This window comes from Zingiber officinale, chromosome 5B (assembly GCF_018446385.1).
Source record: "Zingiber officinale cultivar Zhangliang chromosome 5B, Zo_v1.1, whole genome shotgun sequence".
Lineage (NCBI taxonomy): Eukaryota > Viridiplantae > Streptophyta > Magnoliopsida > Zingiberales > Zingiberaceae > Zingiber > Zingiber officinale.
In genome coordinates this window covers 124,917,007-124,929,140 of record NC_055995.1, presented here as the reverse complement: position 1 = coordinate 124,929,140, position 12,134 = coordinate 124,917,007, and the positions used below count along the sequence as shown (strand labels likewise).

The 12,134-nt window shown below is 36.0% G+C and overlaps 1 pseudogene; it reads left to right on the top strand.

Moving 5' to 3' along the window:
* Positions 1-4,297: 4,297 nt before the first annotated feature.
* On the top strand, positions 4,298-11,294 carry LOC121985796 (annotated as a pseudogene).
* Positions 11,295-12,134: the final 840 nt, after the last annotated feature.

Genomic DNA, 12,134 nt, shown 5'->3' with positions numbered 1-12,134 from the left:
CTTAGACACATCCCAATCAACTTAAATCATAATTAATATACCCCTAGAAGTCTCCTAATTTTATCATACCCTCAAATCTTAATTTCACAGTCTAGATAGCATGATGTAGGTTTATAAAAATTTTAGCACAACTCATTACACTCGAGTCTATCATATTTATTGAACAATAATATTAATGTATCCATAAGAATCTTGATTTTAATCATACTAAAAATTTTAAAATTTGAATATTATACAATCATCAATGAATTTTATTAAAACTCATGCATTAATGACCTTAATCATATTAGAATATCAATCTAAATCAAGATCAATGAGCCTCCTAAATTTCACCATGCTCAAAATTCTAAATTCTAGAGTTTGTAAGACCATTAGAGTGAGTTTAGAATTTAAAATTTAGGATTTAGACGTTCTTTTGGATATAGGTTTATTTGAGGAATGGAATGATTTAGGTGCTGTTTAGGTCTAGGGTTTTTTACTTTTAAAATATTTAATGAATTTATATTTTATGTGCAATTATATTAAAGTTTAATTGTTAAGTACCTCCTCTCATTGTCAACGTGGCATGGGGGAGGGAGCTTTCTCCCATATGGGAGGAGCTTCTTCCTCTTTGTATGATTCTTTTTGTTAGCATATAAATTTTAAAATATTTTTTATAGAAATTTTAAATTAATAATTTAAATTTGTTAGTATAGTTTAATTTACCATCGTCATAATTTTATCTATAATATGATCGCACTTAGAATAATTTTATTAACACTTATAATATAATTTAAAAAAATTAAAATATACATAGTATTTAAAACTTAAGCACCTACAAATTCAGTAACCCTTATAATATTCTTCTGGATGTTGATGTATTGATTAATACTTGGAGATATGTAAATATGGTAACAAAAGTTGATTATACTCCTCCAAAATTGATTATACTCATTCAGTCATCCCTCAAAGTACATTTCTAAATTATATGAAAGAAGATAAATCATAACTCAACTTATAGCCGATCGTCAAATAGCTAGGAGATAGAAAGAGTTATTTTCGCGAGGATATGCACCCACCGAGAATTTTTCCTTGCTTTATTATAGTAAATCTATCATCCTCTAACCAACTTAGTCCAAGGATAAAGATTTATAAATATTGATTGATGTACATATTTCTTTTTGGCAAAAATTATAAAGGAGGTACCTTATTCTTGAAATCATTAGATGATGCATCCTGTTAATTTTTTTTATCAAAAGACACTCATCCTATGTATAAGAGCATTCACATTAGTTTTCATATCATTATATCTAAAATTTAAGATAAATAATCATTTTATTAAATTTAGATAATTATTTTTCACTACACACTACATCAATTACTCTAAAATTTTCATCATCCTTAATTTTTAATTATTTTATTTTCTTTATTATATTTTTTATTATTATATTTATGGAATGAGTGGAAGAAGAGAGATTGAAAAAATAAGTGGAAAGAGAGATTAAAAATAAATATTATTTTATTTTTAGGGTAGAGGTTTTATTCCCTAAATTTAGAGAATCATTATTTATCAAATCTAAATTTAGGGAATTAATAAGGTAGCTGATGCAAAGGTTTTTAGCTATCATATCCAAAATTTAGGATAAAATCGTTAGATAAGATAGCTAATGTGGATGCTCTAATTACTCGACTATCATCCATTATACTATTCTTATTATTTCTTTCACTCATATTTTTCACTTAGATCCGCGTATTGTAGTAGCTACAAACTCTACAATTATAGCAACTATAATTTCGTAACTGTTACAACGTGAATATTAAGTAGATTTTGAGAGAATATAACTTTTGATTCGAGTTGAATCATGAGATATATAATATATCAAATTGAAACTCATACAAAAATCTACATTTGTTATTAAATATAACCCGTAATGGCCTAGTCTTAGACTAAAAAAATGTCATTTAAAATATTTTCAAAGGCTTTTAAAGAATTTTAATCCGCTTTATTAAAGTTATTTTTAATATTGTAAGAGTTATAAAATCGTACATGCTACAATATGTGTAATAACTATGATTTTCGTAGCTATTATAACGTTCTTAGTCGATTTAAGATTTAGGCGGGAGATATAGAAGGGATAAAAATGAAAAGAATATCAAAGAGTACTTGTATTGTTTTATAACGAGTTGAGATGCCTTTTTAATAAAAAAATTTAAATAGGATGCTCATTTAATTTGTGATAAAAAGATGATAATGCTTATCAAGTCCAATATCATCCCGTTCGGATCTCTTGGACCTTAAACCCTAGTCCCCTCTAAAATGACACACTTTGGACGTCGTTTCATTTACTCTCACAACACAAAAAATGATAAATTGGTGTTGTTTTAAGCTCAGGTATTGATGCGGCGATAAGGAGCCGGCCTAGCACGAGTCAATTGCCACGGTGAAGGTCAAAGTCAAGGCGGATAACGCTTAAGGGTAAGCAAGGCACAACCAATGTGAGGTGCTATAGTCGATCGAAGGGATCATTGTCCGGTCGGCCAGATAAAACTCTAATTATTTGACCCGCCAAATGAGCCAAGAGCTCGTGCCTAACAGGCTGGTAATATGGGCCGATCGGGTCGTCTGACCGGCTCTGGATGCGACGTTCGTAATACGGGTCGATCGGGTCGTCCGACTGGCTCTGGGTGCGACATTGGCATTATACTCCTGACGGATCGCCCGTCCGACGCAAGGAATAACGCTACACAGAAGGGAAAGACACTTAATAAGGAGAAGAGAAAGCAAAGGAGATACACGACAACTATTAAATATGTAGAAGACAAGACGAAGATGTCTTCTGTTTGTCATTAAACCACATCATTAAATAGGGGGAGATGAAAGGTCACCGAGAAAGGTATAAAAGAGTCTACAGGTATGAGGAACGGGAGCAGATCCTCTGGACCGCTTTTTGCGGTCCAGAGGATGGACCACTCCATGCATTGGTTCATTTGAATGGGCCCTATCCATTAAATGAGTAGGGTCCATTCAAATGAACCAATAATCTTTAGTGGTCCATCCTCTGAACCGCATTTGCGGTCCAGAGGATCCCGTCCCATGAGGAACAGGCAGGAAAAATATTTCTTAGTTTTACGATTCTCTACTTTCTTACTCTCTTTCCTTATTCTAACTTGAGCGTCAGAGGGCCAACGTCAAGGATCTCTTCCCTAGTCTTGATTTTGTTTTGCAGGATCATCGAAGTCTTCTTTCTATTAGTGGCCACCCCATTCCCGACTTTCTAGCTTCCTTTATTCGGACAGGATCAGGTACGTTGAGTGTAACGTTATTTGCCAAAATATTGACATTTTATAAGCGTTAGGGGGGGGTTATTTTTAGCTTTTTTTCGTCAACATTTACAAGCTTTGATTGAATTTGTATTTTTATTTATTTTTGCATATTGATACTATTTTAAGCTTAAATATGGTTAGTGTGATGTTCTTTACTAGAATTTAGGCTGAGTATAAATGAAAAGACATCAAAAGTGTATCATTTTGGAGGGGATCACGATTTAGGATCCAGGAGATCCGAACTGAATATCACTGACCTCCAATTAGATATAAATAGATAAATTATGAGAACTTCGCCTAACATATGCAGAGGTGAGGTAACTCACTTCCTCACTTGTTGGGAATTAACACATAATACTCGTGTAATTATAGTAAAAGGTAATTACATTTATCTTAGGCACTCTTGACAGTTCGTTCCTAAATTATGTGAAAAAAAATAAATTATGAGATCAACTTATAGCTAACTGCTAAGTTGATTAAAAGTGGGAGGTATTTTTTTTCTAAGGATATGTATTCACTGATGGATGTTATTTAATAAAAATGATAAATACTAATGACTTACGACGGAAAATGTGGAACTCTGTTTTAATTGTTGGCCTTTCTTTTTGACATTTATTCAAGAACGATTCCAACTACTGAACTACCAAGTACGATTCCTTTTTAACATTTATTCATAAGGTAGAATTAGCGGGGAAAGAACGTATTAAGTCTTTTAAGTAACGGGATTTTTCAAAAAAAAAAAAAAAAAAAAAAAAAAGAAAATCGCGTTGCCTTGTGGGAACTAGGAAGAACATGTTTAGTTTCTCCCAAAACATTTCCTCACCAGAGTGGAATTCGACGGCGAGTGCAACCCTAAACCTCAATTTTCGCATTCCTTCGATTCCGGTCGCCGGAGATGTCCACCAGTTTGCTCTGTTCCGATATGCACCTCAGCTTCTCCGTCCCCGCCTCCGCGGCCGCCGCTGCCGCTGCCGCCTTCGTCCATCGCGGTCGTCTATTTCTCCAATTCACCGACGGATGAGAGGGACTCACTGTTGACGCCGGATAAGGATATGGCAGCCTCGCCGACGAGTTCGCGGTCCGTGACTGAGACCGTGAACGGGTCCCACAAGTTCTTGATCCGGGGTTACTCCCTTGCCCAAGGCATGGCGGTCGGGAAGCACATCGCTAGCGACACCTTCATGGTAGGAGGGTACCAGTGGGCTATCTACTTCTACCCCGACGGGAAGAACCCAGAGGACAACTCAATCTACGTTTCCGTGTTCATCGCCCTTGCCAGCGAGGAAACCGACGTGAGGGTGCTCTTTGAGTTGACGCTGGTAGATCAGAGCGGCAAGGGGAAGCACAAAGTCCACAGTCACTTTGACCGATCGCTAGGGAGCGGACCGTATACCCTCAAGTGTCGAGGGAGCATGTGGTAGATTAATCAAATTTTTTTCCTTTCGAACTCTTTAGTTTTTCACCCGAACTGTTGTTTAAATTATATTTATTTTCTTGAGGATTTCTGGAAATAATAGAATGCTCAAAACATCAGGACAGAGAAGAAGTTTATGATAGTTTTATTCTACTTGTACTGCTACCGGCAGGAAAAATATGAGATCGTAGGTTATAGTATAATTGATGATTCCTTTCGCATGTTTATTTCTGCTTTGTCAAGTAATGGCTGTCAATTCTTTCTTCTTATTGTTTATTCTAGATTGAGATTTTTTCCAATCACATCCCCAAATGCATCTCATGCTGATAGTGAATATTTGGTTATGGGTCGCTGTAGTTCCTAATACATGATTGCATGCAGAATTTGAACTTTGATATTGTAGTTAGGCATTGTCACTTGGTGTTTGGAGACACTTTCCTCATGGTGCAATGTTGAAGAGGGGAAGGGTGAGCTCATCATGACTTTCCCAAGTAGCACCTACTTCAACATTATCACTCAAATGAGTTAGGACACAACTCTTTAGGTGCCCATCAATTTATAAGGGAAACTCATTTACAATCTCCAGAGGAATTTTGGTTTAGCCTCAACCATCAACAATGATGGGAGTGGGATAGAAGCTATGCATTCAAGCTTATGAATATCTGATATAAATGCTAGAGATTACTCCTCTACTAACAACTTTCTTGAGTTCCACAATGGAAAAGGCCCTCCAATTAAAGAGTTTGCTGGAAATTATCCTATTAAATACAAGCTTAATTTTCAATGTAGTAATACTATGAATTGATGGAAGTCATGAATTAGGCTTTAAGTGGTTATTCTTGCCCTGTACAAAATATAATCATATTACTCATGGTCGATCAGATCTTCGTTTATTGGGAAAGGTTTGGGCTTTAAATGGTTCCCCAATTGCCTAGTAGAGTTGAGGGTATAATGTTGATTGCAAATTTGTATTGGCTGAAGAGTAACTTAAGATGATCCTGACCAAAACCTTGTTGAATTTAGGTGTATTATTAGCCAAATGAGAACCCAATCAGCAGGTGTCTGAATTTGGGGTTGGCCTGGATTAGGAAGGTTGGTTCAGGCTTAGAATTGTGAGAAGAAAATTTATATTCATTTAACAGGTCATGGTATTATGGTTGTACCTCATTACTTCTGTCATGGTGTTTTTTGTTATTTTAGATTAATATTAATGATGTGTTTCTAATTCTTTCATGCTATATACATGCATGTATTATTCATTTTTTGATCCTTCAGGGTTACAAACGTTTCTTCCGACGAACTGCACTTGAGACATCAGATTACCTTAAGGATGACTGCTTGAAGATCAATTGTACTGTCGGAATTGTTGTGTCTGTAATGGAGTCTCCTAGACTGCACTTCATCCAAGTTCCTGAATCTGATATCGGGATGCATTTTGGTGTGCTTCTTGATAAAGAGGAAGGTTCAGATGTCATTATTAATGTTGCTGGAGAAAAATTTCATGCTCATAAGTTGGTTCTAGCTGCTAGATCCCCGGTCTTCCATTCTCAGTTTTTTGAAGAGTTCAACGGTGAAAGAAATGAGATTGTTCTTGCAGATATGGAACCAAAGGTTTTCAAGGTATGGGCCTATTTTTATTTTTCTTTCTGTTCTTTACTTGATTGCCAGCTAATACCTATCATGAACCTTTCTCTTATTTTTTGCTTACCTGCTTGAATATAGGCAATGCTACATTTTATTTACAGAGATACGCTAGTAGAAGACGATCTTCATATGCCACACTCTTCTGATTATTCATTATCAGATGTACTGAGAGTAAAACTGTTAGCTGCTGCCAACAAATATGGCTCGGGAAGGCTTTAACTCCTATGCGAGGCCTATTTATGCAGGGAAATATCTGTGAGCTCAGTTGTCAATATCCTTGTGTTGGCTGATCAACATCATGCTATGGAACTTAAAACTTCTTGTCTTAAATTTATAGCAGAAAATCTTTCAGGTACTCAATTTTACCTTAGATCACATGTTGAATTTCTACTACTGTTGAGTTTAAAACTTTCTATGATATCAATTGTTCATCAAATTCTTCCCTGAGATTTTGTGCCACGCTTTCTAATTTGATTTTGTGAATGTGAAATATAATCATCATTGCTTCGGTTGGAATTGTGTATGATGCTGTTGAGTTTAAAACTGTCTAAGGTCTCAATTATTCATCATTATTCCCTGACATGGTGTGCCGTGGTTGCTAATTTGATTTTGTAAATGTGAAATATAATTATCATTTCATTGGTTGGAATCATGCATGATGCTTTTGTTTTTTGAAAAGATGATTATTAAATGAGATCTTTAATATGCTTCTGCTGTGAACCTTTTTGTATCTTCAGAAATCTCTCTCATCGATAAATTATAAGGTATTCAGGTGACCCTTAATGTAGCCTTGTGGTGAAAAAATGGATGGTTGATTACTCATCCAGAACCTTATAGGTACCATTTGCCTTCTAAAAAGCTCAAAGTGCAATATCCTTTTAAGAGTGATAAGGTTATAGATCACCTAATCACCTGAATACAACACCTATATAAACCATTAGGTGTGGATTAATTTGTCAAAATTTTCCTTGATAGATGGTTGCTCATGCAGGTTGTAGAAGCATCTTCTTCTCATGTCCCAAGGCAAGCCCATCATACAGTTAGTTCCGTATTAATTAGGCATGGGAACCGCATGCCTTCTACTCAAAGATCTCCCACCCTTCAATTTTTTCTGAGAAAGGGCGAATAATCACTTTCAAAGTGGAAATACCTCAATATGAGCATGGGTACTATGAGTCACTATGTATAACCTTATCTCATGAGTCACAATGTTCAGCTATTAATGGAATCTCTAACTGCAATGCTACTAGATATGGATGACCTGTTACACATTGATGCATCCTGTATCAGTATCTGAGATGCAGGACTCCTGATTTTTTTTTACTTTGTTATTTTAGAATACCCTTTGATTTTCTGAGGATTCTCCTTGCAGACACTCCCAATGTATGCCAAGGTGTCAACATATTGGTTTGTAAAGTCCATAATTAGATCTTCTTGCTAGTGGGCTTTGTCTCCACTCTAATATTTGGTTGTTTTTTAGTTGTTGGGAATTGTTTAATCCTATATTCCTATGTAAGACTCTCCACCCCTCACTTTGGCCATACTCTCTCTTCGAACTCTGTAATTTCCATCTTCTCCTCGAATGCTCTCAAATGTCTCTTAAGATTGCCAAATAAATTATTTCCTTCCCTTTTCAAAATCCTTCATGGAGATGACGTTGTCATCAAGCCTTACTTTTTTCCTTAATCCAAAGAAATGTATACAAGAGTCAATAGTGTACTAATTCTCAAAGATACAACAATCACTTTGAGTGCACTAGAGGAAAATTAAAGTGTCATGTAGGGGTGAGTGCAATTCAGCCTATTGATCTACTAAGAAAATTTCAAACCAAATTAAAAATTTCAAGATGAAAATTTTCAAATGAATTGAACTGGATATAAAGCAAGAGGCTTCAAAAGTAACTATTTGGTTTGGTTTGATCATTTGAATTGGGAGTAAAATATTTTGACTTCTAATTGCTGCTAAATTTGTTGTGGATGGTTGCAAGAAGGGATGTGACAGCCAACAAGTTCCAAGCAGGAGTCACAAAACTACCAGGGCGTCCTCTCTCAAGGACTTGCTTAATAGCCTGTCCCCATTCTTTGCCTTCTTGCTCAAGCTCCTCCTTTGGCTCCTGCCCTTTGCCTTATCCCCCTCCACTTTGTCTACTACCATTTATTGCATGTTGTCCGATGGTAGCCTCTTGGATTACAAGTCCAGCACAACCTCTTTCACTTACTGCTGCATGTCCTCGCCCATCAAATTTGGTGAAGTGGAAAATATCGAACCTCAAATTTTCACTATTTTAAAACATCAAAAATTGAATTGATTAATCAATAAATTGATTTTCAGTTCGGTTCTATGCAACTTAGTCCTACTATTAGGTCCTTTACAACACTTCCAATGAGCCATTGTAAGTTTCTAGTGTGGGTCTCACATCCATTAAACTTCGATGAGTCCACCCCTAGCTGGCTAGCTCCACAATATGATTCAGAGCAACTTGATTGAAAATTATTTTAAGATGTCATCAACCTAAATTCATTGTCATTTATGTGTACAAAATGCAAATAGATGGCATCAATGATGTGTGCATAAAAGCAAATGGATACATTGTCATATCAGTCTTTTAAACGTCCTGTATGAATATCATAGTTTGACAATCGAAAATAAAATTATAAGTATTTGTTTTAGAATTATGGTATTTGCATAGTGATATTCAATTGGTCCCAAATTAATTAGATTGCTCTCATTGTTTCTAACCACTGGTTTTCGATCTATGGTGTCAACCATCTAAAAATAGAGCTTATAATTTAGCTTTCTACCATGGACTATGTCACCTCACTTTCTCCAATAAGTTAAAAATGTAGAACATCGAACGTAGAAGCTTTTAGTTGATATACGTGGCCCCAAGGCGTAGCACAGACTGTGGGCGCATGACATCTCTGGCGTAATGATCAGGGGTCGATTCTCAGGAACTGACGACCCCACCATACGCTTGACGCCTGTGTACCTGCATGTACCTCCCTTCATATCCGTGGGGCTGGCACTAGGGGGTCGTTAATGTAGCGGATCTACATTTTAGCTGATAACGTGGACTCTGATGGATTGGTGTATCACTCCATCAAACTCAAGAAGACATTCAAAAGTTCTATAAAACTCAATCCAATAATATAATCTTTATATCAACATTCTTCAAAAGAAATGGTCATCCAAATGTGATAGAGATCTTATTCACAGTTATTTCATCTTCTGATTGTTGCATTTTTGGTACCTATGCTCATCCCAATGTCCATCTAAGAGATTCATGTTGGTTTAACTGATTTTCATCCAGATTGACTAATTCTTTGTTGGGTTTGACTATTTTGACATATTTTGATTTTTTGAGTTTAGACTTTGAATTAAACAAGATAAGTTGCGAATAACTAGTTGGTTCAGTTTAGAGATGTCAAAATGTGCCGATCAGGCCAATCACCGGTCAACCTATTTTTGTAGCGTGTCAGGTCGAGCACGACCCATGACTTTGCTAGCCCAAGTCTAGTTGTGCCCTTGTCAGACCAAGGTCATTATTTTTTTTTTTAATATTAAAAAATCTTTTAAAAAATCATAAAAAATATTTCTATCAGGGTTGGACCACACGGCTCAATCCAATTGCCACCTCTATTTCAGTATTGATTGGTTTTAGTGATACTGTGTGGAATCAATTTGAAATACGAGCATTATACATAAACAGATATTCAGATTTTAGTAGATGTATGCTGGTGTTGCATCTTGTTTGACATACAAGCTATATGTCAGTATTGGCACCAGGCTGCACCAAAGAAGAGAATAGGTGTTCCATGCTAGGGAGGCTGACCAGATTGAAATCAGGTGGAATGGAACAGAATTTAGTACCTTGTGAGTAGAAGTTTTATCTAGGGAGTTATTGCAAACACTTACAAAAAGGTTACCTGGAATGGAATTTAAAACCTTGTTGATAGGACTTGATTAGTGAATTACTAGTAACCACTTTTCCAATAAAATGAAGATATGAGCTATTCAATCAGTTGAATCAAATGGATCTCTAGTGTGTCTTGGGTTTAATAACTGCTTTCCATTTGCCATGGCTGATGCATGAAGCAGGATTTTAACACTCATCCTGCTGTTCCTATGTTTTGCTGTAAGGGTTTCCATCTGATTTGAGTTTGAGACAAAAATTTGCTTGAATTCAGGATATAAGCTACACTCCAGAAACACTTGGTTAGCCATCAAAATTTGGTTAAAGGCATACTAAGAAACAAGGATGTATTAATCATTATAGTATCAGATTTCTTTCTCTCTCTTTATATAGTTTTAACCTTTAACTTAGGAGATGCATCAGAACAGGAGAAGAAATGATTGAAGTTACTACTGCAGTGCTGCAATGAAATATATCTAAGCTAGCGCTACAATTTTACTGAACCACTCATTTCTGGTCCAGTTCCAGTTCAGATCATTATTCTTGTGGCATACACTATGTTCCTTCGTTACTAGGCTTGTCATTGGAATAATGCTAGGATCCCACATTGAAGGAGTCAAAACATACACAACAGGACAATGCTGGTTTCATTTCTACTAAGATACCCATTTTGTATCATTCATGTGCTGTTAAGAGGGGCAATGCTGGTTTATTCTTCAACTCAGATATTCTATTTCATATCATTCATATTCCATAGATGTTGTAGAACGCTCCTGTTTCACTTCTGAAGAAATAATTGATTACATGTAAATGTTTACCTCTAATTGCAGCTGTGATGCGTTCCAGTGGATTTGAATTCCTCAAAGATAAGTGCCCATCATTGCAGTCAGATCTCCTAAAAATGATAGCAGGTTGCGAAGAGGAATTTAGCAGCAGTGGGAAAAGCCGTAGTGTCTGGGCTCAGCTGTCAGATGGTGAAGGATTCTAGTGGGAAAAGCCACAGGGCAAGGCGTTGGACTGATACTGGATAAAAGCCTATTATTATTATCTACAATGACTGTACTGTTTGTCAAGGTAAAGAAACAAGAAAATATTGCCTGTCTGTATACCATTCTCAGACGTTCACTTCTAGTGGCATCAATTGTAGGTCTTGCAAGGCATCTGACTTGGGAAGATGAAACAATCTTAGTGATTTATGAATCAATGCAACATCCTCCTTATCCGGCAAGACTGAAGGTACTACAATAATGTGTACATATGACAATGCATTTCAAGGTTTGATCCTTGTTTTTTTCTGATTTGCCAAGAAAACTCTGAAGGTTGAATTCTCCAACCTTGTTCAGGAACCTTTTTATGTATACCTGTTCTACTTCAATGGTTGAAGTTTTTCGTTTGGATTAACTATTAGATTGCTGGAAGAATGAGCATTTACTCTAACCATGGTGTCATGTTGGAGACTTAATCATTTACACCTGTTCGCATTTCTTCTCCTTTTGCATGATTGGGAACCGGCAAGTATCTGAAATTTTCTGAGTTGTTCTGTAATCTGCTTGGCCTCCATTGATGTTGAATTCTATGGTACATCAGGAATGCACCCGCAGATGCCCCTTAGTTTCAAATGCAGTGTTTTCTGATTGATTCGATTCAGTAATACGTGCAAGGTATTTTTACTCTCATGGGTTTGAGGCAATCTTAATGCTTCTTCGTAATTTTTTAGAACTATCACTCTTGTCGCTTAAAAATTTGAAAACTCCGATGAATGAGCTGATATTTTCAGTGTTTAAAAAGCTGAATGGAGCCTGCTAATTCTCCGTTTAAATGGAATGGAAATTGACATATGTTTCCTGGCTTAAACCAGTT